Source organism: Opisthocomus hoazin, chromosome 7, assembly GCF_030867145.1.
Source record: "Opisthocomus hoazin isolate bOpiHoa1 chromosome 7, bOpiHoa1.hap1, whole genome shotgun sequence".
In the NCBI taxonomy this organism is placed as follows: domain Eukaryota; kingdom Metazoa; phylum Chordata; class Aves; order Opisthocomiformes; family Opisthocomidae; genus Opisthocomus; species Opisthocomus hoazin.
The window spans coordinates 25,345,939-25,373,850 of record NC_134420.1 but is presented as its reverse complement, the minus strand read 5'-3'; the positions used below and the strand labels follow the sequence as shown (position 1 = coordinate 25,373,850).

Below are 27,912 nucleotides of genomic sequence, written 5' to 3'. Positions count from 1 at the left end.
TTAATCTTAGTACACATATAGTAAGAATCTAGTCATCTACAAATGTGATGTATGAAGTCATGCTAATATTTTAAGCAGCATACTCCAGTTCAGGAGCACCAATTTTAACCTGTGGAAATGATTCCTTGAGACATGATGCATACTTGTTAAATTCAAAACTTAGTCTGTGTAATGTCAGTGTCATCTGCGTATACAGCCTCATTTAAATCTTTGAGGATCCATAGATGTACCAGTTACAGAACTATAGCAGGTCTCTTCTCTTGTGTCATGGCCTTGACTTTTCTTGAAGGTCATGGGAAGGAAAAGGAACAGCATTTGGCACTTTTGTTCTTTCTACAGTGCTGTCAGTTAAAGGAGGCGGCTGGTTTTACTCCTTCAGATCCTGTGGAGATGTACCAGTATTCGACTGAAGCTACAGTGAAATGGTAAAAATAAGGACCTTCTCAGGATTCTCCTGGATTTACATTGGTTGGTTTCAAGACTTAACACCTCTTTAAGATAAAAATACATGGGAACTATTTTTTGGGGTTACTTGGGACCTCCATCTGACATGACTGAACAGGCTATATTTAGATAATATTCTGAAACTTCAAAATTTAGAAACAAGTTTTATTGAAATGGGGTTCTGACATCTTTCAATTCACAGAGAAACCAGCCTCCTGTGAGTATGATCATCAAGCAAATGGCTTAATGTCATACTACCTGCATGTGCAGATCAGAATAGCATGTAACTTTGTAGAAAGTAAAGACATTTGGATAGTAACTTTTTCAGCAGTGTGGTGATATGGAAGAGTTTATATATAGTTTTAATGCCCCTGTAGATCAGAAAAACATCACAGCTGTTTAATGCAGTTACTGATTCTTTAGGTGAAATCTGTCCTGATTTTCAGTGTGTGCTGGAGTTTGCATTTATGGATGTCTTGTTTAAAGGAAACCTACATTTTTTTCAGAAATTATCATTTTGAGCACATAAAAAGATTTGATTTTCAATCAAATTACATGTAACAAAGTAGCTTACAATCATGTAGACCTGAAAACTATGCAAGACCCCATCTTATAACAGAAGTTGTGAGAAAAAAATAATGCAATTCGGTATTAGCACATTAATATAATGCTGTTTTGTATTGTGTGTCAGATGCTGTATGTAAATTTGCTTCAGTACCTTACTTTAACTATGTTTGGTAAAGTATTACAATATATATTAATGATGTGCATATCTATCTTTGACATTTAATGCAGTAATTAATCTGCTTTGAAATTGTAAATAAGAAGAAAATGCAGGAAACAAGGATTTGGGGGGATTATTTGTATGAATTATGTCTGGAACTGGAGTGGATTAGTAAAACAATGTCAACAGCAAAAGAATATGCTCTAGAACAAGTTTGGTGCAATAATCTATGTACACATGAAACAAGGTTTTTCATCTTTGCTCACTGTCAGTTATGTCATCTGTCATTTGGCTTCTAAATGGGGAATTATAATTAATTACAAATTCTCTTATATATTCAAAATTAATGAATTTTCAATTGAGATCTGATTTGTGCAACATAAGAATTATGTATCCCTTAAAAAGAAATGACACAGAAGACAGCTGTAAGGAGAGGCTGTTTTAATATAAATGGTTCTCAAATGCTATGCCTATCTGAAGTATGTCAGATCAGCTAGCATTGCAGCTTGGTAACTTTCCCTTGGTAGAAATCTGACTTCATTCAGCCAGTTTATTGTCAGGTTTTTGTATCTGCCTACACTTGTTTATTTCCTATCAGAAAGAAAATTCTTCTCCTTAACAGTTACTCTTGGAGGCAATAAAATATTGATTGGGTGGAAGAGGAAGCTACCGTGGCTATGCCTTTAGTTTTGGTGTGTAATACGTCAGATTGCGTTATGATTAATAACATTACTGCCCAAGAAAGATGTTTCAAACAATGTCAGTTGAGGTCTTACATGACCAGTGGATGTCTACCAGGTATCTTCCTAGTAAAAAGCATTTTGTAACATTACATGATGAAATAATGATAATTGATATTTTACAGGCAGTGTAATGTAATTAACATATATAATTGGAATATGGTTTAATGTTTAAATTACAAAATTAAAAATATATTCCTTCTCCAAAGAAAGCAAAGTAAAAATAAAATAAACCAACAATAAACCAATTCCAAGCAATTGCACATTTGTCTGCTTTAAAGAGGCTTTCAGTAGCAATTGTACTTAGGGGTAGAATTTTTCATCTCTAAGAATTTTGCAAGGAAGAAATCCATGTGCAACACTTCTCTGCATGTTGTGGCATAGGTGGGAGCCAACTCTACAAAAGCTCTGTTTTGAACAGAGAGTTGGATCAGACGCCCTCCAGACATGGCTTACAAGCTAAATTATTCCCTAAGTCTGTGAAGTGTTACGGCTTTTTGCAACAAGATGCACTGTTTTATTAGTGATGACTTCAATGTAACTCAAAGAGTTAACCCTATTTGTATTGAAAACTGCTTACTGGAATCGAGATTGTTCTGTATTTTCATCAGTAATATTTGAGATATGTTAGTTTAAATTTAAATATTAACGGCTATATGATTTTAAAATTGATTTTGTGATTTAGAGAAATATCATTTTTGTCAACAACCTGGAAGGATGAAATTTTTTCTAAAACACTAAAATCAGTGCTGATAAACACGTTAGCCCTGATGATTACCACTAAGTTTATGTGAACAGTAAGGAGGTTTGAATAGTAAATAGAACTTAATCTACAAAGTGTTTTAAAATACATAATCAATAAGAGAATGTGAAGGACTCTATAAAATATAGATAGGTATAGTGATGGTATTTATTTCGATATGTTCATGGACTTAATGTTCTCAGGAGTTGGCTTCAGTCAACCTTAGGATAATCCAGGAGGACGGTATTTATTATGTAGACCTGGCCAAGTATGTTCTGGGGTTGTGTCCCTTGCTTCTCTTTCTCCAGACTGCTAATGACTGTCGGTAGGTGGTTGGATGCAATAAGACAAGTTTATAGGAGGACACAGTAATGTGTTCCTTGGTTATCTAATGGTACGTCTTTCTAACTTGTGCAGAGACACTGATCTGCAGATCTGAGATAAGGAAGGCATTTCCAATTAAGAAAATGTCGGTGCATTTGCCCTGTGTATTTCTGCATAGAAGTGCTTTACCTACTAGGATTTTCTGTGTATCTCATCTAACCCATTGTGGTTTAGCCCCACCCAGCAACAAAGAACCACACAGCTGCTTGCTTGCTCCTCTGTCCTGGTGGGATGGGGAGGAGAAGCGGAAGACAAATGCAAAACTTGTGGGTTGGGACAAAAATGGTTTAACAGAACAACAAAGGAAGAGGCAAAAATAACAACAGTAATGCTGATAAAGAATATACAAAGCAAGGGATACACAGTGCAATTTTTCCACTGTCCAATGCCTAGCGCACTACTGGGCAGTGAATCCCCTCCCCTGGTCAGCTCTCCCAGTTATGTACAGAGTATGGTATCGTAGGGTACTGAATATCCCATTTGGCTAGTTTGGGTCAGCCATCTGTCCTGTGTCCTCTCCCAGCTTCCTGTGAAAATCCTAGCCAAAACCAGGACACCCATTCACAGGCTTTTCATTGTTAGGCATTTTAAAGTGTCATAATCTTCTCCACTATGTGCCTGAAGCAATAGTTATTCAATGACTGATTTTCGTTTCTCTTAAAACTTACCTCTAACAGGAGATGAACAGATGAAATTGTATCCTCTGCAAATCACAACTAGTTTGAGTTAGTTTATTCTTGTCTTAAGCTCTATGAAATCTATAAATTCAACAAAAATTTTCACCAGCTTCTTATACGTTCTTATGCTAACAAAGTTAGTTACTGGAACATGCTACATTTGATTTCTCATGCCAACTTGACATTAAACAGTAATGATTAGGGTTTTCAAATCAACCTTTCATGTGCATCAGTTTAAGAAACAAAATGCTTTTGTTAAAGGAAACACCTTTCATATAACTTTCAGGTGTGCTGTTTATATCCCTAACATCCACAGTAAAGAGAGACCATCTGCGTAGTCACACCTCCTAGCTGTTGGGGTTGACTTACAGTAACCATTTTTTAATTTTATATTGCAAGTTACAGGATTTGCAATACAATAATCATGTTGTAAAGTCTGAGAATCTAAACAGATCTCAAAACAGGATCGGAAAGGGGGGGGAAGTTGTGAGCCAGATGCCTCTGCGCTATGTCTTCCTCCTGAAATTCCATTACTGGCAGTTAAGTGCATCGGATGTTCTGAAATCTGTTTGGTGCCAGCTGACTGTTTTGCCCTACACCCTGGGTGAAATTCAGGTCAGCTTATTTACTCCACCAGACTGCTTGGCTGGGAAAACAGTGGAGTGCTTCAGATTTCAAAGAAATCAAAGACTGAGCCCCAAGTGACACTTGTATCTTAAAAAGAACAATCTTTGTTTTGTTAGTTTAGGAGGGGTTGGTTGTGGAATACAACTACATTAGGGAGTAAATAATACAGTTTGGAAACTTTCAGTTAAATGTCAACCAGGCTTTTCACTTAGTACAATAAAGTGGTTAGATTATTTCAATTCTGTAATAAATATATAGTAAATACCCTGCAAAATTATTTTATAATAAAATAAAGCCTCACATCATCTAGCCCCTCTTGCAGCATTTCTAGAAATACCTGAGACAGATCTGTACAATGAAGTCTATCTAAAACCTCTCAAGTCTACACAGTTGACATTTGTCGTAATTACTGTTCATGTGTGCTGCATAAGCACACCCATCAAAGGCAGAGCAGTGCTGATTGCCATACAGTTTAATAATGAAGACAGACCACAAGTGAAGAAATAGCAAGAAACAACTCTAACTTCTCAATTTCTGATGAAGCTGTTGAGAAGATTCCCTTCTCAAGGGACATGCTGCGTATCTTCATGTTGTCTCTAGGGCAGAAACCTGAGCTTCCTGTCAACAAACAGAAACAAAAGAGTTGATGTAAAAGTAGATACAGCATATGCCCTAATAATGAAAAACATAGGATACTGTAGCCAAGTTTCCCAGATTCTGCCACGGTTCTACTGTCTGGTTTCTTAAGACAAGCAGCTGACTTTTTCTTCAATTTTTAATCACCTAAGGACCTTTTGATTAGAAGCTTTTTTCATCATTGTCTGGGAAAATCATATAGTTCTTGGTGTTTCTCAGGGCAGTGAGTACCCTTTATCCCTGAGTGAAACATGGTAGGGAGGTGGCAGGTCTTGTTCACCATTAGTTGAAACTCCCATGAATTCCTCTAGAGATGACAGAAATACAAAGTTTTTATGGGTAGTTGTTATACCTACTACGTACGTATGTATACATATATTTGTGTATAGCCTGTACAGTTATATACATATATGTATAAATTTTTGTAATTAATGTAGTTGAAGTAATGTAAACCCTAAGTACTGTGGTGAACTTGGGGAGGAACAACCTCATGCACCAGTACAGGCTTGGGGTGGACCTGCTGGAGAGCATCTCTGTGGAGAGGGACCTGGGTGTCCTGGTGGACGACAGGTTAACCATGAGCCAGCAGTGTGCCCTGGCTGCCAAGAAAGCCAATGGGATCCTGGGGTGCATCAAGAAGAGTGTGGCCAACAGGACGAGGGAGGTTCTCCTTCCCCTCTACACTGCCCTGGTGAGGCCTCATCTGGAGTACTGTGTCCAGTTCTGTGCTCCCCAGTTCAAGAAAGATGAAGAGCTACTGGAGAGAGTGCAGCAGAGGGCTACAAGGATGGTGAGGGGACTGGAGCATCTCCCCTACGAGGAGAGGTTGAGGGAACTGGGCTTGTTCAGCCTGAAGAAGAGAAGGCTGCGAGGGGACCTTATAAATGCCTACAAATATCTGAAGGGTGGGTGTCAGGAGGATGGGGCCAAGCTCTTTTCAGTTGTGCCCAGTGACAGGACAAGGGGCAATGGGCACAAACTGAAGCACAGGAAGTTCCGTCTGAACATAAGGAAGAACTTCTTCCCTCTGAGGGTGACGGAGCACTGGAACAGGCTGCCCAGGGAGGTTGTGGAGTCTCCTTCTCTGGAGATATTCAAGACCCGCCTGGACAAGATCCTGTGCAGCCTACTGTAGGTGACCCTGCTTCGGCAGGGGGGTTGGACTAGATGACCCACAGAGGTCCCTTCCAACCCCTACTATTCTGTGATTCTGTGAACTTATGGTAAAATTAGAAGTCTGAGTATACACTAGTAAATTAGGCATCTAGGAGGTGTCATGGTATATAAATGATCTGGCGTGTAATGGACCTGCACCTGTGCTGGTAAATGCAGTAGCCTTCAAAACAAGGCAGTTATGTCTCAAGCATGAGCTAGCTGGAATGATGCCTGACAAGGAATATATCCATAGGCTTTTTTGTGCTCAAATGTCATACCAGCATCAGAGGCTCCTTTCTTTTCTGCCTCACAGAATGTGTCAGCATTTTTGTAGTCACTGTGAGGGACCCTAATACATGCTTCCCCCAGAGCAACAGTGTCAGAGTGCTCAGTGCTGATAGCTCTTATTTAACCTTGAGATCTCAAATATTTGAAAGCCCTGCTATTAATGCTGCTGTTGTTAGGTTTCATGAAAAACATCTCCCCTGCCTTTTCCAGACAGTGTTGTTGTTTTCTGCAGAAAGAGTAAGCCACTCTTGCATAGGGCACGCATGGTGCAGTACAGTGCTCTCAATACCCATCCGTTACAAACCTCTGCATTGCCAGCTGAAACCTGCAACAATAGTAGAAGACGTTACATTCCTCTGCAGATTACTTCTCGGAAGAAATCAGGACAGAATGGGCTTCCAGTCTGTTCTGAGAGTATGGCATGACTGTTGTGCCTAGTGGAAAGGGCTTTTCTGCAGCGCCAGGGTTGGACTGGAGAGCTGGAGAAGGAGCTGCACTGACCGTGCTACATCCCTGTGGTTTGATGTTCCCCTGATGAGCCTTTCAGACTCCTCTGGAGGGGCACCTAGCCTAGAGCCTTTGCATGCTCCCCTTGGGAGTTAGTTATTTCTCAGCACGGCCATGCGCTCTGACACTGCATGTTGCCAAATGCGCTGCCATCACTACAGGCTACCCTCTTTCCTTGCTTTTTCCCTCTGCTATTACCTCTGCTTGTAGAACTGAATGTACATGTTGGAGGTTTATGGGGAAGGGTGAGGATGAGGTTCTAAAATCAATAGTGAAGACAGAGTGAAGATACTAAAACCACTTTGAACCACATTATTAATGTTTACTGTGCAGCTGTCTCTTTCTTCTTTCATATAGCTTGAAGGAGTTATCCTTTACTTTTTCTGTCAGTAGGTCTTTACCACTTTATAATTTCCTCTTCAGTCTCCTCTTCCGTTGTAAAACTGTTTCATATTAACCTTGAAGTCATTCTGTCCCCAAAGAGTGCTTTACTTGAGTTTAAATTCACCCACAAGTAGATTGCATAAGTTATTTTATGTAGTTTTGACTCTTTCAAGGGTTGTCTTTACTGCGTTTGAAGAAGTCTCTGAGCCTAGGGGTAAAGACCCTTGTCTTCGAATGGATGCTTTGACTTTGTCAGAGTGATTACTTGTATACGTTGGTGGAAAAGTTAGTGAAACTGGATTTTAATGCATGTGTTGGAACCAGGCAGTAGAATGCATGTGCTACGGCAACTTAGTATCTTGTGAGTTTCAGAGAAACAGAATTTTCTTTTCTTTCTGATGCAGCAATACACTGTTTGCTGCATACAGGTAGTTTATGAAACTCCTTGGGGTTAAAAAGGATGACATAAACATGAGGGTACAGAGCAGAAGGGCAGTACATGCTGCCCTTCAGGAAAGATGCTTTGGTAAAATGAGACAAATGCCAGGATGCAGCGCTTTGAACAGCACCTCTGCCATCTAATTTAAAAACCCTTGGTTTGATGTCTATTACCATATCTTATTGAGTCACTTACTAGGAAATATCTGTCTCGGTGTTTCACTGGTTTTTCAAGTTAGAAGACTGTCTGTCTTAGATTGTGTGGGGCAGCACTTAAAATGGCTTCTGTAGTGTATACATAATATGTATAACAAGAAACTAGAAGCTCGTAGGGGAAAATTCAGTGGAAACTCACAGGAATGCAGTTTATAGCCTAAGGAACTGAGCCTGTGCTTGCATTTTGGAAACAAATTCTTTGACACTTTTCATTCTCAGTATGCTGTTGAATATGTTAACGAGAAGATTTTGCTAACCTGCAGCTTTTGACTCCTGAACAACATCTTGTTATCATGCAAAATTATATCTACTATTTTTAGAAGCCCAACAGCAAACAACCTAAGCGTCTGGCATATGTCTTATGTATTATAAATTTAATGTACTGTAGACTTCCACAGTTCAAATGACACAAAAGTCTGTGCAGATTACTCTTAGAAACTGGCCCCAATGTTATTCAGAATAGAGATGCACTATTAAAATGTTGATTAAAATACCTTCATGTCTGAGGAGCATCTGTTTCATGATGGACTGTGAAGATACCACTTCTAGGAAGCTCACTCTTTTGCAACTCATATTACCTTGAATATCAAAGCATGGATGCAGTTTGAGAAGAGCAAGGGAGAAAAGGCATTGACTGTATATTTTCATTTTGTCTTCATGTTTGTTCAAAAATAAAAAAAAATAATTTGAAAAGATGCCCCCAAGTTGGATTTGGATGCCGAGGAGGTGGTTTACTGTAGTGCATTAATCTCATCACTGTGACGGTAGGCTAAGGGCCTGAGACAAATTGAGTCAGTCAGGTTTTATCTCTTTGTTTCTGTACTCACTTGTCAAGAAAACCTTGAAATAATACCAGAAAGAAGATGGAATTATTTGGAATGATAGAAGAGGTGAAAGTCAAGATGGAGGGTCTCTTCTGAAGGTGTCATTTCCATATTCTGTTTAGCTAGAACACAAACACTGTTCAAATGAGGGGCAGCATGTCTCAAAAGCTTAATTTATGAAAACATAAGATTTTGTGGGTAAATTTTGCGTTAAGATTCTGGTGTTGTATGAAAGAAGATTATAATGGAACAAAGGTTAAACTCAGTCTAAAGATGCAGTAACATTTTTGTTGCTTCAGCAGCAAATTTGCATAATATGCAAGCCTCTGTCAGACAGATTCCCAGGACAGGGAATCCAAAAGAATGATATATAAAGGCTGGCCAGAAAGAAAGCAGGAGTCTATTTGTGTGAAACAAATTGAATCTGACCCACAAAATCCAGAGGACTACTGAAAATATTGCTGACATCCAGATGCTGCATACTTGCAGCTAGTGAGTATATGAGAAGTGGATAGGATTAAGTGCAATACATGAGCCCCAGAAGATGCAGAGCTTAATTTAAAGCTTCACAAGGGGAATTCCAAGTATAATCGGTGAAGTGTAGGTTATTGCTCACATCTGAGGCAACCTTCCTTGCACTGGCCACTAACATCTTTCTCTGAGAACAAGGAAAAGAGAATGAAATACTTCATTTCAAGAATAAAGCAATTTAGTGAAGGCAAGGAATGATATCAAGAAGAGAAATGTACATATGCCTTATTTCCAGAAATAGTTACAGCTCTCCACCTGATAGAATCTGAAAAGTGCCTGACGTTTCTCTCTTCTGCAGAGTAAAAACCAGATATTTGCGAAGTCATTGATCCTCGTTGTCATCTCTGCTCAGTTGGTCTGGATCTCCAGAATTATTTCATCTATGCCAAGCACTTTTTCTGCAGCCTTTAGCTCAAAGCAGATTTCCTCTGAAATAAGTGTATGTGTAAAGCTGTTCTTCCTTCCACACACCACTCAAATTCTAAGTGCAGGAGCTGTGTTTCCGTCCACAAGCTAGCTGATGGGTTCAGTTACCCCCCTCATCCCCTGAACAGTTTTTACTGCAATTTGACTTTTACCTCATGCAGAAGAGCTCTAGAGAATGCTGTTGTAAACTACTACCTAATCACAGCTTTGTCTGTAGAGATGCCCTGCCATATTGGTATATGTGTGCAGTACAGAAAGAGACAAGAAAATCTAGAAAACATCCTGTGTGACTCTAAGCACTTTCTCCCAGATACTGAATGCTCTCAACCCCTATTCCATTCATCTGTATCAAATATCTTAGACTAAAATATAAAGAAAATAGCAAAGGAGTTTTTCTGGATCTATTTTTTTCACTGTTTTGAGAAATATATGCTTTATGTGACAGTGGTGTTATAATAATGTTATTGCTTATCAAAACAACGTAATCACAAACATTTTTAGCAAAAATAAGGTGCTAAGCTTAACATTACAATGATCTGGAATAATTTAAGTTTTTTAAATTATAATAATTCCAAAAAGAAATTAGTTGCATTTCAAACTCTACAAAATGTCATTGAAATTTGAGACATGAAAGAATAAGATGAGATTCGAAAAGAAGCTGCATGTTTTGCAGAGTTTAGCTGATAGATTGTTTTATGATGCATCTCATTCTGTCTCCATAGCTAGTAGTTTTGTTCGCTGTAGAAATGGAATAAGAATCAGATGTAGTTTTTGAGTGAGGTGATTTTTTGTTAAGAAACAGTACATCTGTGAAGTTCTGGGAAAAACACTGTTTCCTCAGGTCAAAACCCAGATGCAAAATTCACCTTCCAAAAAATGAGAAGGAAACTTACTGAAATGGAAGGAAGCAAATACTCAGCAATCTATTATTACAACAAATGCTTTGTAGAATAAAGCTTCCAACAATGAATGGTCTAGAGAATGCCGCCTTAATCCTGAAAATGTTTTTCATAGTAATGAATTCAGACCGTATTACAATGATTATGTTTTTTGGTTTCTCTTGACCCTTTAACACAACTAGTGATGAATTCCTGCAGTTTTATTGCTAGCTAGGCTTTCATGGCAACATTTTACCCTCTGTCTTTACCAAGAATACATTATATGTGTTATGTGACTTTCAATTTCCAGGTAATTTGGGAATGAATAATTAAGCAAACTGTAAGCATCTGGACGATAGCAAGGTCATAGGTGACGGATAGCAAGGATGTGACTTGAGCAAATCTTGTCAAGCAAGTCGTCTTTTCTTCTATGTTGAAACTGTCTCAGAACAGTCTCAAAACTAACCCAGGGAGGGGAAATATGTTCTTTATGAAATTAACACTGTTTAGATGCCAGCTTCCTGAAGAGAAATGGTGTTTTTTTGAAAGTATGGGCGTCTAACAACAGACAGACAAAGTTTGAAAGTAGAGTTGGTAACTCTTTTTAGTTCCATTGATATACTTAGAATAATTAGACAACCTTTTAGGAAGACATACATTCTTGCAGTCTAAAAGAGAAGAAATAGATTTCAAACTTCAGTGTAAACTGAGGATAATGGTTCATTTTTTACCCAAATGTAAGAGTAAGTATTGAATAAAGATGACCGGTGTGTAGGGATCAGAACAAGAGTGGGGAGAGGGGTAAGAAATTGTTAATAAATTATGTAAGGGAAAGTAGACAACAGCTTATAGCATGCAAAATGGGAAGAGTAGAAGAGGATAGGAAGACTAGAATGTACAAAAAGCCTGAATTCTCATTTTTCTAGTTATGAAAAAAACACAGAAATTAATTATGAATTTTAATTTGCAGTATCTTTTTCAGAAGTTTTGCAGGTTCTTCTTTGCATTCAAGCCTAAAGGCATATTGAATGTGAATTTTGTAGGACTTGTTCCTCCATTAGAAGTGTGTGCTTCTATGCAGATTTTCTGTGTGAATTATTATTCTTATATGGAAAAGTTGCTTAATTTTACTATGAGAGTATGGTGTACTGGATGAAGTGTGCAGCTGTAAGATTTGTTTGTTACTAATTGTTCTGCAGTTGAGAATATTTATTGCAGTACAGTACAGATATGTTGGTACATTTTCTATTCTTTACTCAAGAAAAACCTTTATTCATTTAGTGTGCTTGAGAGTACAAGGAGTTGCCTTTCAAAGTGAATTTAGTGAGGCTGCAGGGCTGTTTAAAGAGCAAGATGTTTCTTGTATTACAAGTAGTAATTATTGAATAATACTTTGTATAGGTTCTGGGGTAGGATGGGATGAGACAATAGATGTACATTCGGCAACGGGTGGAAGTGTCATCTTGTGCTTAAACATTTCTTTACATAGTGTTTCACATCTCTTTCAAAAACTCTTTTCTACACGGGTATTGCTGATGGATAAAAATCTTCTTTATTGCTAAAAGAAGCACCACGAGTGCTCTTCTAGTAGTTGAGGCACAAGTCTCAACTGTATATAAAGGCTTTTAGGGAGCTATTTTTGATGCCTGCAGATGTGTTGGCCTTTAGTTTTCTATTTATCACACAGGTTATCACTGCTGCTGTTTCTGCAGGAAACTGGTGCCAGTGTATGAGTGTTGCCGTGGCAGTTTGATGGAGAGTGGTGATTATTGAATTTGTGGTAAAAATCAATAAAGGAGTCCAAATTTCCAATCCAGATGATAAAGATGTCATTTATGAATCTTAGGTAGCGTGTTGGCTCTGTGATACCATTATTTAAGAGCTGTTCTTCATTGTAGTTCTGGAAAAGGTTGTCATAATGCAAGACTGGAGAGAAACTGTCACAAGAGAAGGATGTTTCAGTTAAGTTTTGCAGGTAGCTGTGGATTGAGTGCTATTCAGTGATTTCACTGATGGTCTGGATGATGGAATAGAGAGGATGGATGTACTCTATATAAGATACAGATGTGAATGGTATTAAACTATTAAGATATGTAAGACTTGTACAGTATTGGAATAAAAAATACACTAATAAAATAGGATAAAGTGGAATTTAACAAGAACTAGTGCAAGGTTTTACACTAAGGAAGAAACAACGGTTTGCACAAATACAAGATGAGGAAAGAGCTGGTTAGGGAATGGATGATGGCAGAGGCATAGTGGCTCCCAATATTGTGCTGTTGCAAAAAGGGGAAATATTGTTCAGTATAAATGAATGAGTTATTCCACTTAACAAGAGGTATTTGTCATGGAAGTGTGAGACTGACAAAACTATGTTCCAAAAATCAGTTTTAATGGTATCAAAAATAGAATGGTCGAATTGAACTGGGATCTTACATTACAAACACTTCAGTGGACAGAGCTTATTTACAGCTTCAGGATGTCAGCTGAGAGCTAATACTACACAGTGTGTAGTTAGATCTATTCAAACTTTAGTGTGTGACTGAAATTAAACAACCAAAACTAACAAAACAAGGCAGGGGGCTAACTCCAAAAATATTTAATAAATTACAGGTCCGGTGTAACAGCTGGGAATGCTATCACTGCACAACAACATGCAAGAATGGTGGTCCAAGGTGTGCACAGATTTGCTCACAACAGGGAAACTCTTACTGCAGGATATCCAGAAGACAGGAGGGGGCGAGGGCTCACTCAAGGATATCCAGAAGAAGTCACTCACCAAAAGGGTGTGGGCAATCAAACCTGGGAAGTTTCTGTGGGAGACGTCTCAACCCACAGGGAGAGTCCCCAGTCACAGGCTCACTGCTCCTGAGAGCTGCCTCCGGGTGTTTCTGGTGGCATCCCTTTTATAGCCTGGTTGGATCTCATGTGTGGTCATTTATGGTCAGTGGTCTAGAAACTTCTCTCAGTCGAGGCCCGTCATTGGCTAGGACCTTGTCTGTCAACTGAGGGGTTCCGCCTTTCTCTTTCCCACCACAGGGGAGGAGTATGTGGCCAAGGTCAAGGCATGCCCGCCAGGGTGCAGTGGTTGGTGCCGGACAAAGAGAGTGTGTGACCACTGCCGTGGCAGAGTGCCACAGGCAAAAATAAGGGCATGAAAAAGCTGGTGGTTGCCATGTTGAAAAGCCCTGGTTCTTGCCATGGCGGGTGCACCTGCGACACTCCATGACCACAGTCATGATCCAACTGGTTTTTTTGGAGTCATGATGCAGTCACCTCTTCCCTCCAAGGTTAAAAATGGACATGATGTTAGAGAGTTACTATACCCACCGCAGTTCACCCTTCTTCGCCTGTCTTTCGGACTTTTACGAAGCATCATTAGCAATCAGCCCATCAAGAGTCAATCAACAACAGAAGCTAGCAATCATGTAACGATAACCATCATTGTGGTGAATGACTTCATGGAACCCAATCTTGTGCTCAATCAGAATCATTTTATTGCTCAAGTGAATACCTTATATGCTAATACAATAGTTACTAGAGCCAATCAGCTTTGGATTCGTGGCTTTGCGAATGCCAGTTTACAGTTGCTGTTCTCCAGGATCTTTTGCAGCTGGATGTGTGAAAACAGCTTATCTCATGAGAACAGAGAAGGGAGGCACAGGATGTGCTGATCCTTCAGGGTCATGAGACAGTGCTGTTCTGTTTCAAGTTATATGGTTTCCCACATCTCCCCCTTTTTTGTTTAGCCAGGCACTGTTGATGATAAGAGCTGACATAATTAGACCTTCAGCTTTCTACAACCTTCTAAGAGGCCCACACAAACTACAGTACTAAAAACAGACATAAGAACACAAATGCTAATAAAAAGAGATGTGAAGTGCATACCATAAGCTGCTGGGTGTAAAGAAAGATCAAATTAGCCTGAGAATGATACATATTGATGGCAAATCTGTTACCTAACATATGGGTGTAGATTGATTTACTTGCATCCAATTTTTTTTCTGTGTGGATGGTAGGATCCAAGCACCGCCTGACCACATCATATCATTATTGCCAATTGGAGGGGATGCATTGCCCCATGTCAGGAGTTGAAATAATGGTGGATCAATGATATAAGCTCAGTAGACTTGCACTTGGCTTATAGGTATACTCATCACACATACAAACATCCATAACAGTTAGTATTGGATATTCATATTAATCACCTAGGCTAAGATCAATGTATCTAATGGTATGACTCATTAACTAGATAAGCTAAAATCAATGTACATAAAGCATAAATCTGCAAACTTCACCCCATCTATTCCCTGCTGCATCAAATGCTTCTGCAGCCCCGAGAAATCAGAATCCAGATACAACAATCTAAAGTCAAACACCAGAAATAATCAATACCTGCAGATCTCGCCAAACTGAAGACGCAGAGGCAGTTACTTAGTCCAGACAAATCCGTTAGATCACACAAACCAGATAAATCCATCAGATCACAGAAATATAAACATTGTGACAACAAACACATAAAACCGCATAAGCACACCAAGTTTTCAACATAAATCCAAATATTACAAATAGACAGAGACTTACAATAATATTAAACATTTAACAGACAAATTCCCAAGGCTCGGTTTCAGGAAGAGTACTTTCTTTTCAAATCTGTTTTAGGAAGGGTGCTTTCCCTTCTCCCCAGGGATATAGCCCAATGCTGTGAAGCTTTCACTATGACTAACAGGCAGGCAACAAGAAATAATACTAGAAGAATGCCTTTACCTTGTTGATGGTCCTTGCTCAGAACTGCTTGGTCCAAGGATCGTTGAGGTTCAGGAGCAGGGTCCCATCTAGGTTGCCAAAATCTGTTACCGAAAAGTGGCAAAATAATTCACTCTCTAGAACTTAATTTTGGAATTCTAGACAGCAGGCATTCTTTACTGCAGTGCTGGACGCACAGGGCATAGCACCACGCAAATGTGCACACCGAAAAGACACAACTACTAGATAGTTATGCCATGTTAACATACATAATCATTACATTTCTGAGAAGCGCTTATCATTTCCCTCCCTTTTTTTATACGTATTGATATCCTTTGTTCATGTCTGTTGGCACCTCTGAGCAGTTGTTGGGAGCTCTCAGATGAAGGTTCATACTTTTCCTCACGGTGTCTGCTAGTTGACTTTTGCTTCTGTGCAAACTCAGTTCTAAAATCACGTATACTGTGTCCTCCAAGATTGCTTCATTATACAAAAGCTGTTGTGGGAGATAATTGCCAAATATGCAAGAAATGTATTAATCAGAGTGGGTGGTGCACCCACTGCAGCCATCAGAGTACTTGCATTTGCTGTAGTTTTTTAAGTTTTCCCTGCGTAATAGGATCATCCAGAGTGGATCTCTTCTGCTTCCGCGTCAGAGATTGCTCCTTGAGAGTGAGCATGGTCATCTCTGGTATTGGATTCTGTGTTGCATTCTTTCAGCTCATGATATGGTTTCACATATTTTGCTGGTAACCGTTGAGGGCCTGTTGAAAGAAGAACACATGCATACCCTCTTCCCCACGTTATTAGTGCTACAGGACCTGTCCATTATGATCCCCCAAATTCTTTATACCATACTTTTGGTCAAGCCACAAATGGGGGGACCATCCGAACTGGCAGTCAGCTGCTGTTGTAAATAACTGTTGATCAGAACAATTTAAAAAATTAAGTACATCTAATGCTTTGTGTAGCTGTTCCTGTGGGGTAATACTGCCCATAGGATTCCACCTTTTTTGTTTATTTAGCATAGCTTTGAGGGTCCCATGGACACGTTCAACAATGGCTTGTCCAGTGGGAGAATGCAGTATACCTGTAACATGTTGTATACCCCAGTCTTGTGGGAAGATAAAAATTGTCTGTGAAACGTAAGCAGGACCGTTATCAGTTTTCATTGTTTTTGGAATGCCCATAGTGGCAAAACAGCATTTCACATCATGTGCCTTTTCTCCCATATGTGCAGTGGCTACCAGAAATCCTGAGAAGGTATCCGCACTAACATGTACATAACGCATTTGATCAAATGTTGATATATGTGTAACATCACTTTGCCACAATTCATTAGCTTGTAAACCACGATGGTTCACTCCTGTATATGATGATACGGGTGTAATACATTGACAATCAGGGCATGCACGAACAATTTCTGTGGCTTGCCCTCGGGGCGAAGCAAATTGTTTACGCAAGGAAGAGGCATTTTGATGAAAGAAGTCGTGAGATAGTCGGGCTTGCTCAAAACTGCGCAGCAGTACTGCCGTCATTGTCAATTGGTCTGCTACAGCATTTCCTTCAGTTATTGGTCCTGGTAGAGTAGTATGTGACTGTATATGCATTATAAAATATAAATGTGCACGATTTTTAAGTAGTGTAGCTAATTTCAATAGCAAGGAAAAAAGTTGTTTGTTATTGACCTCTTTTATCATTGCATCCTCAATGCATTGAACAATACCCACAACATATGCAGAATCTGCAACAACATTGAGTGGTTCAGTCAAAAACAATTCAAAGGCATGCAAGGCTGCTGATAGTTCAAAAATTTGTGTGGATCTTTCAACGATTAAAATAGATGATTGCCAATCTGACAAATCTGTTTGTTTCCACACAACTACAGCTTTGTGTGTTTTCCCTGATCCGTCTGGAAACACTGTTCGTGCTCCTTTAATAGGAACAGGAACACATCAGTTTTTTGGCTGCAATGGAATTTGAGAGAGGGAATGTAACAGTTTATGTTGTGGAAGGGTATAACGTATGTCATTTAAATAACCAGCTAGAGCGGCTTGCAGCGATAAGGATTCCCTGTTTAATACCACAAAGTCATCTTTAGCCAGCAGCAGGTAAATGGTATCAGGATCATGTCCTGTCAATTGCTGACAACAATTCCGACCTTGTGCTATTAAGGACACTATCATGTCTACCTTTGTGGTTAATGTTTTCATAGACATATGAGACAAAAAGATCCATTCCAGAGGCTTCAACTCTTGCAAGTTAACACGCCACTGACCTAAAAGAGCATAAGGCTGGAAAAAAGCATAAGTTATATACAAATCTATTGGTAACTTAATATTGATTCTGGAGGCAAAGGAAGTTGCGATTTTATCCGAAACTTTCTGCAAGACAGTTTTCACTTCTGTTGTCAATCTCCTGGAAGATAACAAATCTGAGTCCCCTTTCAACAAGGTAAATAGAGGGGATAACTCTTCAGTCGTAATACCTAAAAGGGGTTGTACCCAATTAATTGTTCCTAATAATTTTTGTAGATCATGAAGAGCGGTGGCCTAGTCAACAATGCGCAATACTTGTGGGAACACTCGTGAAGTAAAAAGTTTCCATCCTAGATACTTCCAGGGCACCTTTTCCGGGGCTATCTGTAACCTGAAGTTCTTTAATGATGATTCTAATTTAGTGAAAGCAGTGAGCAGCACATTTTGTGTTTCAGCAGCAAGGAGGATGTCGTCCATACAGTGATAGAAGCAAATCTGTTTAAAAGATTGCCGCACTTCTTTTAGTGCTGTATCCACGACTATCTGGCAAATCGTGGGGCTATTCACCATGCCTTGTGGCAGAACGACCCAACGGTATCGCTGTGTAGGTTTGCTGTTGTTGCTCTGACACAGCCCCCCACAACATCCTTCTCTCTAAATTGGAGAGCCATGGATTTGATGGGTGAACTGTTCGGTGGATAAGGAATTGGTTGGATGGTCGCAGCCAAAGGGTAGTGGTCAACAGCTCAATGTCCAGATGGAGACCAGTGACGAGTGGAGTCCCTCAGGGGTCCGTACTGGGACCGGTGCTGTTCAGTATATTTATCAATGATGTGGACAGCGACATTGAGTGCACCCTCAGCAAGTTTGCAGATGACACCAAGCTGAGTGGTACCGTTGAGACCCCAGAAGGACGGGATGCCACCCAGAGCGACCTGGACAAGCTGGAGAGGTGGGCCTGTGTGAACCTCATGAGGTTCAACAAGGCCAAGTGCAAGGTCCTACACCTGGGTCGGGATAATCCCCAGTATCAATACAGGCTGGGGGATGAAAGGATCGAGAGCAGCCCTGCTGAGAGGGACTTGAGGGTGCTGACAGACAAAAGGCTGGACATGAGCCGGCAATGTGCACTGGCAGCCCAGAGGGCCAACCGTGTCCTGGGCTGCATCAGGAGAAGCGTGGCCAGCAGGTCGAGTGAGGTGATTCTGCCCCTCTACTCTGCTCTGGTGAGACCTCACCTGGAGTACTGCATTCAGCTCTGGAGCCCTCAGCACAAGAAGGACATGGAACTGTTGGAGCGTGTCCACAGGAGGGCTACAAAAATGATCCGAGGGCTGGAGCACCTCTCCTATGAGGACAGGCTGAGAGAGTTGGGCTTGTTCAGCCTGGAGAAAAGAAGGCTGCGGGGAGACCTGATTGCAGCCTTTCAGTACTTAAAGGGAGCTTATAGGAAAGATGGGGACAATCTTTTTAGTAGAGACAGCAGTGACAGGACGACGGGTAATGGTTTTAAACTAAAACAGGGTAGGTTTAGGCTGGGTATAAGGAAGAAATTCTTTACAGTGAGGGTGGTGAAGCACTGGAACGGGTTGCCCAGAGAGGTAGTGGAGGCCCCATCCCTGGAAACATTCAAGACCAGGTTGGACAGGGCTCTGAGCCACCTGATCTAGTTAGTGGTGTCCCTGCTCGCTGCGGGGGGGTTGGACTAGATGACCTCTAGGGGTCCCTTCCGACACAAAACTTTCTATGATTCTATGAATTGAAGGCACAGAAAATGCAAAATGAGCACAATCATCAGGGTGTAAAAAAATTGTAAAAAAACAGTCCTTTAAATCAATAACCAAAAGAGGCCAGTCTTCTGGAATCATAGTTGGGTTAGGGACACCAGGCTTTAGCGGCCCCATTGGGCTCATCACTGCGTTTACAGCCTGCAGATCTTGCAGTAATCTCCATTTACCAGACTTTTTTTGAATGACGAATCTAGGGGTGTTCCGTGGGCCAGCAGACGGTACCAGGTGACCTAATGCCAGCTGTTTGTCCCTAAGGAGTTCTACCGCAGTAACTGAACTGTATAAACTTTTTCCAACCAAGGGCTTGAATGTAAGGAAGATGATTCTCGTCGCGCCACTTCTGTGTCGGGCCGGGCAGGCGTGCCGGGGCCGGGCCGGGCTGCTGGTTACCGAGCGAGGGGAGCCCGTCAGTGGAAAGGGGCGGCGCGCGGCAGGCGCGGCCCGGGGCGGGGCCACAGGTCCCAGCAGTGCCAGGTTTGCTGACCCATCCGGTGTGGTGGCTGCTGGTGCTGCGGGCTGTGCTGCGTTGGAGGGGCTGCACAGTTTTAGGCTGGAGTTCACCCTGCTTTGATCTCAGGTCGGGTACGCCGACTGTTGTAGAGGGACCCTGTTGTCGTTTTCCAGTTGCAAGCTGAAATAGTAAGATCTCAGCAACTTCCTCTTGTTCAATTTGCCTCATAACAGCAGTTTGTAGCCTATCTAAAAACTGAACATAGGGTTCCTGAGATCGCTGTCGAATTGATAGGAAAGACGCTTGTCGCCGGCCAAGATCTGGCGCCTTTCGCAAGGCCTTGAGAGTTCAATCCGCGGCTTGCGTAAATACTGCTCTTGGTAGCGCCACTTGCACTTCCTCCGTGGCGTCATTATCTCGACCCAGCAACTCGTTTTCTCCAGTACCTAATCCAGCAGAAATATTCTCCGTAACTTGCACAATTACATGTTCCTTATATTCTGATGCCCAGACGGTATATTGTGCAGATGATAGAACCATGCTAAGTACTGATCACCAATCAGACGGGGTCATGACAGAAGATGCTCCTACAGCCTGTATAAGATTCATGGTAAATGAAGCCTGGAGACCATATTCTTGTATGGATTTCCGAACTTCCTTAATAACCTCGTATGGTAAGTAAGCGTACTCTGGGACTTGGTTAGGCTTATATACTACAGGCATAGCTTGATGGATAGAAACATCTCCTTTGCAGAGCGCATCAATCCTACATTTGTCTAATTATACATTCGGCTGCTGACAACATTCAATAGTCCCGTAAGAGTCAGAGGCTGTGTAGGAGCCAAAAGGTGGGGGGGGGGGGGGGGTGTAAGAGCAGAAGGGAGCGCTTTGGGAGCAACAAGGCAGGGGTTAATAAGTAACATACACGACATTGATTTTTGTCATTGCGCCTGTAAAATTTCATCTGCTGTGGGGGTGGGGGTTGCTGTAACCTTCACCAGAGTTAGCAGTGGGTATAGATCAGGTCCGTCCTCAGTGTCTATTTCTCCAGGATCAAAAGGATCGTCAAGTTCTGGCAGATCTACCCCCTGCATTTCCTGTGTTGAGTTAGGGGTTTCATCATACACAGGACTAAGTATTTCAAAAGACTGCAGCTCAGTCTGTTCCTGCTTTTTCAAGAATGGAGGAGGGGCAGCCGACCCTTGTAGGATAGTTTCTGCGGGTTTTAGAGCATTTAAAGCTGTATACACTGTTTTCCAAGTAATAATAATTTTGTCAGGGACTTCAAGCCACAAGTCCTTTTTTGTCTACAATTCCTCCCCCACCTTTGCCCACAACGAGCTATCATATGAACCTGAGAAGGGTACCACGAGCAATAGTCTCTTATCCAATCTAACAATTTAACCAACTTCGTAGCTGATACTGCAAAACCCTGTTCTTTCAAAATTCTCTGTAAAATGTCTTGATGGAGCTTTTGCTCCTTTGTAGCTGACTGTCCCAGTTTATAAATCCGCAGCTGCTCACCTTTATCGTTCCAGCAAAGGGTGATGTCTCCTCTTGTGTGTGCGCAAGCGTGCATATGTGTCTCCTCTTGGTCCCAGCTGCGGTTCACTGCTGGTAATAATCTCCAACTTGGAATATCTTCATGTCCAAATATCTTTATATCCAAATATCTTTATGTCCGAATATCTTCGTGTCTGAAAACCCACGTTCGGGCGCCATTTGTGGTGAATGACTTCACCGACCCCAATCTTGTGCTCAATCAGAATCATTTCATTGCTCAAGTGAATACCTTATATACTGATACAATAGTTACTAGAGCCAGTCAGCTTTGGATTCGTGGCTTTGCGAATGCCAGTTCACAGTTGCTGTTTTCCAGGATCTTTTGCAGCTGGATATGTGAAAACAGCTTATCTCATGAGAACAGAGAAGGGAGGCACAGGATGCGCTGATTCTTCAGGGTCATGAGACAGTGCTGTTCTGTCTCAGGTTATATGGTTTCCCACACATCATCACAGTAACAATTAACAGTAGCACTAAATGAGCACTATTCTAGGGCTATATTGGGACATTTAGCATGCGGGCAGGGTCTGGGGGAGAATGTCAATTGCCTGGCTTGACTTTAGGGGCACATCAATGTTACCTGTAGGGTTTAAGGGGACACAATTTCAGGGGCAGGATTTAAGGGAGCATACTTCACAGTGGATATAGAGTTAGTTATAGTGCTCTTAATGTAACTTGTAACAAAACTTACAATAATCACTATTACAACTGTTACCAAAGATTGAAGGAGGCTAGTTAGCCACCCCAACAATGAAAAGCCAAACATGTCAAAATCTTTCCCCAACCAGCTGGTGTTTAGTGTGGCGGCACTCACCTCTGAGTCCTTCACTACTCTCTTCACAGAATCACAGAATGGTAGGGGTTGGAAGGGACCTCTGTGGGTCATCAAGTGCAGCCCCCCTGCCGAAGCAGGGTCACCTACAGCAGGCTGCACAGGACCTTGTCCAGGTGGGCTTTGAATGTCTCCAGAGAGGGAGACTCCACAACCTCCCTGGGCAACCTGTTCCAGGGCTCCGTCACCCTCAGAGGGAAGGAGGTCTTCCTCCTGCTCAGATGGAACTTCCTATGTTTCAGTTTGTGCCCGTTGCCCCTTGGCCTGTCACTGGGCACAACTGAAAAGAGTTTGGCCCCATCCTCCTGACACCCGCCCTTAAGATATTTATAAGCATTTATAAGGTCCCCTCGCAGCCTTCTCTTCTTCAGGCTGAACAAGCCCAGCTCCCTCAGCCTTTCCTCATAGGACAGATACTCCAGTCCCCTCATCATCCTTGTAGCCCTCCGCTGGACTCTCTCCAGCAGCTCCTCATCTTTCTTGAACTGGGGAGCCCAGAACTGGACACAGTGCTCTAGATGGGATCTCACTAGGGCAGAGTAGAGGGGAAGAAGAACCTCCCTCGACCTGCTGGCCACACTCCTCTTGATGCACCCCAGGATTCCATTGGCCTTCTTGGCAGCCAGGGCACACTGCTGGCTCCTGGTCAACTTGTCGTCCACCAGGACACCCAGGTCCCTCTCCACAGAGCTGCTCTCCAGCAGGTCCACCCCAAGCCTGTACTGGTGCATGGGGTTGTTCCTCCCCAGGTGCAGGACCCTGCACTTGCCCTTGTTGAACCTCATGAGGTTCCTCTCTGCCCAACTTTCCAACCTGTCCAGGTCACGCTGAATGGCAGCACAGCCTTCTGGTGTATCTGCACTCCTCCCAGTTTGGTGTCATCAGCAAACTTGCTGAGGGTACATGCTAACTCTTCATCCAGGTCATTGATGAAGAAGTTGAGCAAGACTGGGCCCAGTACTGACCCCTGGGGGACACTCTTCATTTTGTCAGTTTTGTCTCTGCATGATATGGATACATTTGGGATGTAAACACAACAGTCATCTATGGATAAGTTGAGCATCCCACACATGCTATGTTCTTTTAGCAGCATTAGGTCTAGCACATCTCATTTTTGGATGGTTATTTTGGTGGTGTGCTTTAACTGTTCATTTAAGAGTTCCAAGCTGTGAGATGTGTTGTTGGCTAGAAATGATACTTGCGAAGTTAGGTCATGAACGGTCTGTCAATAATTGACAGAAGCAGTTCCCATCCTGACTAGTGACTCCAGCCACCAGTCCAGTCACATTTTTGCTCTCTGCCACATTCCCCTTTTAAGCAGTTGTATCTCCTGGTGGCTGCAATCCCAACACTTGTGGGGTATAGTTCCCTTTAGGTAAACAGCACAAAGGGTGGGTGTATACTACAGGCCACCCGACCAGGAGGAGGAGGTTGATGAAGCCTTCTACAGGCAGCTGCAAGCAGCCTCACAGTCACAGGCTCTGGTTCTCAGGGGGAACTTCAACCACCCTGACATCAGCTGGGAAGACCATACAGCTAGGCAGGCGCAATCCAGGAGGTTCCTACAGAGCATCGATGATAACTTTCTGATGCAAGTGGTGGAGGAACCAACAAGGAAAGGCGCGCTGCTGGACCTCGTGTTAACAAACAAGGAGGGACTGGTGGAGGACGTGAAGGCTGGAGATAGACTCGGCTGCAGTGACGATGAAATGGTCGAGTTCAGGATCCTGCATGGAGGAAGCAGGGCGATAAGCAGGATCAAAACCCTGGACCTCAGGAGGGCTGACTTTGCCCTCTTCAAGGAGCTACTGGGAGGAATCCCGTGGGCCAGGGCTCTGGAAGGCAGGGGGGTCCATGAGTGCTGGTCGCTTTTTAAACAACACTTCTTCCATGCACAGGAGCAATGCATCCCCCTGAGAAAGAAATCGAGCAAAGGAGGCAGGAGACCTGCATGGTTAAACAAGGAGCTTCTAGCGGAGATCAGGCAGAAGAGAAAGGTGCATGGCATGTGGAAAGAGGGACAGGCCACTTGGGAAGAGTACAGAAACGTAGTGAGAGCATGCAGGGATGCAACGAGGAAGGCCAAGGCCCACCTGGAATAGAAGCTGGCAAGGGATGTCAAAAACAACAAGAAGGGCTTCTTCAACTACATCAGCAGCAAAAGGAAGGCTAGGGACAACGTGGGGCCGCTGCTGAATGAGGCGGGTGTCCTGGTGACGGAGGATGCGGAGAAGGCAGAGCTAATGAATGCCTTCTTTGCTTCAGTCTTCAGTGCTAAGACTGGCCCTCAGGAATCCCAGGCCCCGGAGGTAAGAGAAGAAGCCTACAGAGAGGACGACTTTCCCTTGGTCGAGGAGGACTGTGTGAGGGATCGCTTAAGCGATCTGGATGTCCACAAATCCATGGGCCCCGATGGAATGCACCCACGAGTGCTGAGGGAGCTGGCGGATGTCATTGCTGAGCCACTCTCCATCATCTTTGAGAGGTCCTGGAGGACAGGAGAGGTGCCCGAGGACTGGAGAAAGGCCAATGTCACTCCAATCTTCAAAAAGGGCAAGAAGGAGGACCCAGGGAACTACAGGCCGGTCAGCCTCACCTCCATCCCGGGAAAGGTGATGGAGCAGCTTATCCTGGAGGCCATCATCAAGCAAGTGGAAGAAAAGAAGGTTATCAGGAGTAGTCAGCATGGATTCACCAAGGGGAAATCATGCCTGACCAATCTGATAGCTTTCTACGATGACATGACTGGCTGGGTAGACGAAGGGAGAGCTGTGGATATTATCTACCTTGACTTCAGCAAGGCTTTCGACACAGTCTCCCATGATATCCTCCTGGGGAAGCTGAGGAAGTGTGGGCTGGATGAGTGGTCGGTGAAGTGGATAGAGAACTGGCTGAATGGCAGAACTCAGAGGGTTGTCATCAGCGGCGCTGAGTCTAGTTGGAGGCTGGTGACAAGTGGTGTCCCCCAGGGGTCAGTACTGGGCCCAGTCTTGTTTAACTTCTTCATCAACGACCTGGATGAAGAGTTAGAATGTACCCTCAGCAAGTTTGCTGACGACACCAAACTGGGAGGTGTGGTAGATACACCAGAAGGCTGTGCTGCCATTCAGCGTGACCTGGATAGGCTGGAGAGCTGGGCAGAGAGGAACGTGATGAGGTTCAACAAGGGCAAGTGCAGGGTCCTGCACCTGGGGAGGAACAACCTCATGCACCAGTACAGGCTTGGGGTGGACCTGCTGGAGAGCAGCTCTGCGGAGAGGGACCTGGGTGTCCTGGTGGACGACAGGTTAACCATGAGCCAGCAGTGTGCCCTGGCTGCCAAGAAGGCCAATGGAATCCTGGGGTGCATCAAGAAGAGTGTGGCCAACAGGACAAGGGAGGTTCTCCTTCCCCTCTACACTGCCCTGGTGAGGCCTCATCTGGAGTACTGTGTCCAGTTCTGGGCTCCCCAGTTCAAGAAGGATGAAGAGCTACTGGAGAGAGTCCAGCGGAGGGCTACAAGGATGGTGAGGGGACTGGAGCATCTCCCCTACGAGGAGAGGTTGAGGGAGCTGGGCTTGTTCAGCCTGAAGAAGAGAAGGCTGCGAGGGGACCTTATAAATGCCTACAAATATCTGAAGGGTGGGTGTCAGGAGGATGGGGCCAAGCTCTTTTCAGTGGTGCCCAGTGACAGGACAAGGGGTAATGGGCACAAACTGAGGCACAGGAAGTTCCGTCTGAACATGAGGAGGAACTTCTTCTCTCTGAGGGTGACGGAGCACTGGAACAGGCTGCCCAGGGAGGTTGTGGAGTCTCCTTCTCTGGAGATATTCAAGACCCGCCTGGACAAGGTCCTGTGCAGCCTGCTGTAGGTGACCCTGCTTCGGCGGGGGGGTTGGACTAGATGACCCACAGAGGTCCCTTCCAACCCCTACTATTCTGTGATTCTGTGATTCTGTGAAGGCAGGACGAAGGTACACGCCATTTTGGGAACAGCTGGGTGTGGGCGTGAATATGAACAGCCATCGGAGCATGCCCATACTAGATTGGGAGATGCAGGCACACAGGATGCTTCGCATGAGCCTTGGGTGGGAGCGGGAGGAGGGCAGTCTCCACAGGTGTTACATTTTGGGGCAGTAGGCAGAGTATAGCTGGTGTTACAACACAGGCAGCCCTCTATCAAGGTTTCCCAAATGGGAGAGTATAACCATAATAGTGGCATTTTGTCTATATGTTTGCACTGAATTGCTGTCTGGCAGTCCCAAAGTGGGGATTTTTCTATTGGGGGTGCCCAGCTCCTTTACCCTATCCAACTATGTACCTACGTGCAACCAAGGGGGCAATTCTCCTAGCCTCCCCTGAACCCTGGTTCTTGACCAGTGTGGGGGTATTCCTTACTCTTGTTTTCAGGGTGTCTAATACACCAGGTGGTCTTCAGTGGTTCGGTGTATTGTAGGGAATGATCATCTATTTTCCATTGGGTGTTACATCCAGTGGTTCCTCAGGGGACATTAAAACAGGCTATTGTACTGTTAAAACCCCATACTGTGGCCTTGTCAGGGGGTTGCAAGAGATTGTTACACTTGGCCTCACATACTGAACTGGTGTTTAACGGGTCTGGTGACCAATTATAGGTGGTATGGGTGTAGACTACACCTTTCCCATCTGTTCCCCAGGCTCAGCTGTAATTATTGCACCATCCAGGTAAGCTCAAGGACTAGTGATATGTTAATGTTGAACAAAGATTGTAGGGGGTCCTCCACTGAGTTAAGGATGGGCAGACAGGCAGTTATCAAAGTTAAGTTTATTGTACATGCGAATCCCACTATCAGTCTGGCTGCTATGTTGTTCTCCTTTGGCTGTCCGCATCCACTGTTGGAATGATCTGCTTCCTGACAGTCCTGCAAGTGCACTTTGGGCCTGGGTCTTAAAAGTCAGGGATTATCCATCAAGAGCTGGTGCAATGAGCCTTCCCATTCCTGTTTAGGGCCTCCAAGGCATGCAAGCCTCTGGGTTTTGGCAGAGTCACAGGCATGATGCTGATGAAGTGTAGTTTCACCATGACAGGTTGGCCCACATGCTGGTCCTTTTCATCGCCTGGTGCAGGGTCATTGCCTGCTGGCAGCCTCTCAGGGCAGAATGTCCTCATTCTGGGGCTCCCATAACTGCCCCAACCATTACTGACGATGAGGACTGCTTGTGTTAGCTGTGCGTCCCAGCTGGGTTGCGAGACATTATCATGCTTTCTGTTCAGACCATTGGTCTGCTCAGCAATCCCATTGGCTTGGGGATAATAATAGCATATGGAAGACCCACTTAATACCTTCCCCTTGAGCCCAGTCTTTGACCAGTGGGGCTGTAAATTGTGATCCATTATCACTTTGAATACTTTCAGGTGTGGGTAAAGCACTGAACCACGTATGCAGCACTCGCACCGTTTGCTTGTCAGGTAGTGTAGTAATACCCCACTCTGCTGCACTGGGCAGAGCGTACTGGGGAACACAATTAAGTTTGGAGTGTGGTAGTGTGGGAGAAGTCTGCAGAGCCATTACCCACACAACTTCTACCTCCTTGCCTCTGAAATTCCACACCCTGCTGCCAGGCAAACACCACTGCCTACCCCCTAGCACATCAAACCCCAGTATATTGCCCTTATAGGGGCTCAAAGCTAC

General features: G+C 43.3%; 1 long non-coding RNA gene across 3 annotated transcripts in view; it reads left to right on the top strand.

Annotated features, from left to right (window-relative positions):
• Positions 1-27,912, top strand: part of LOC142361964 (uncharacterized) — a 251,588-nt gene that overhangs the window by 59,654 nt on the left and 164,022 nt on the right. Inside the window, exon 4 of one of the 3 annotated variants that reach the window (XR_012764553.1) lies at positions 340-468. The exons of the other annotated variants lie outside the window; for them this stretch is intronic. This is a non-coding gene — a long non-coding RNA (uncharacterized LOC142361964). The remainder of the gene's footprint in view (positions 1-339; positions 469-27,912) is intronic. 3 annotated transcript variants of the gene reach the window in all.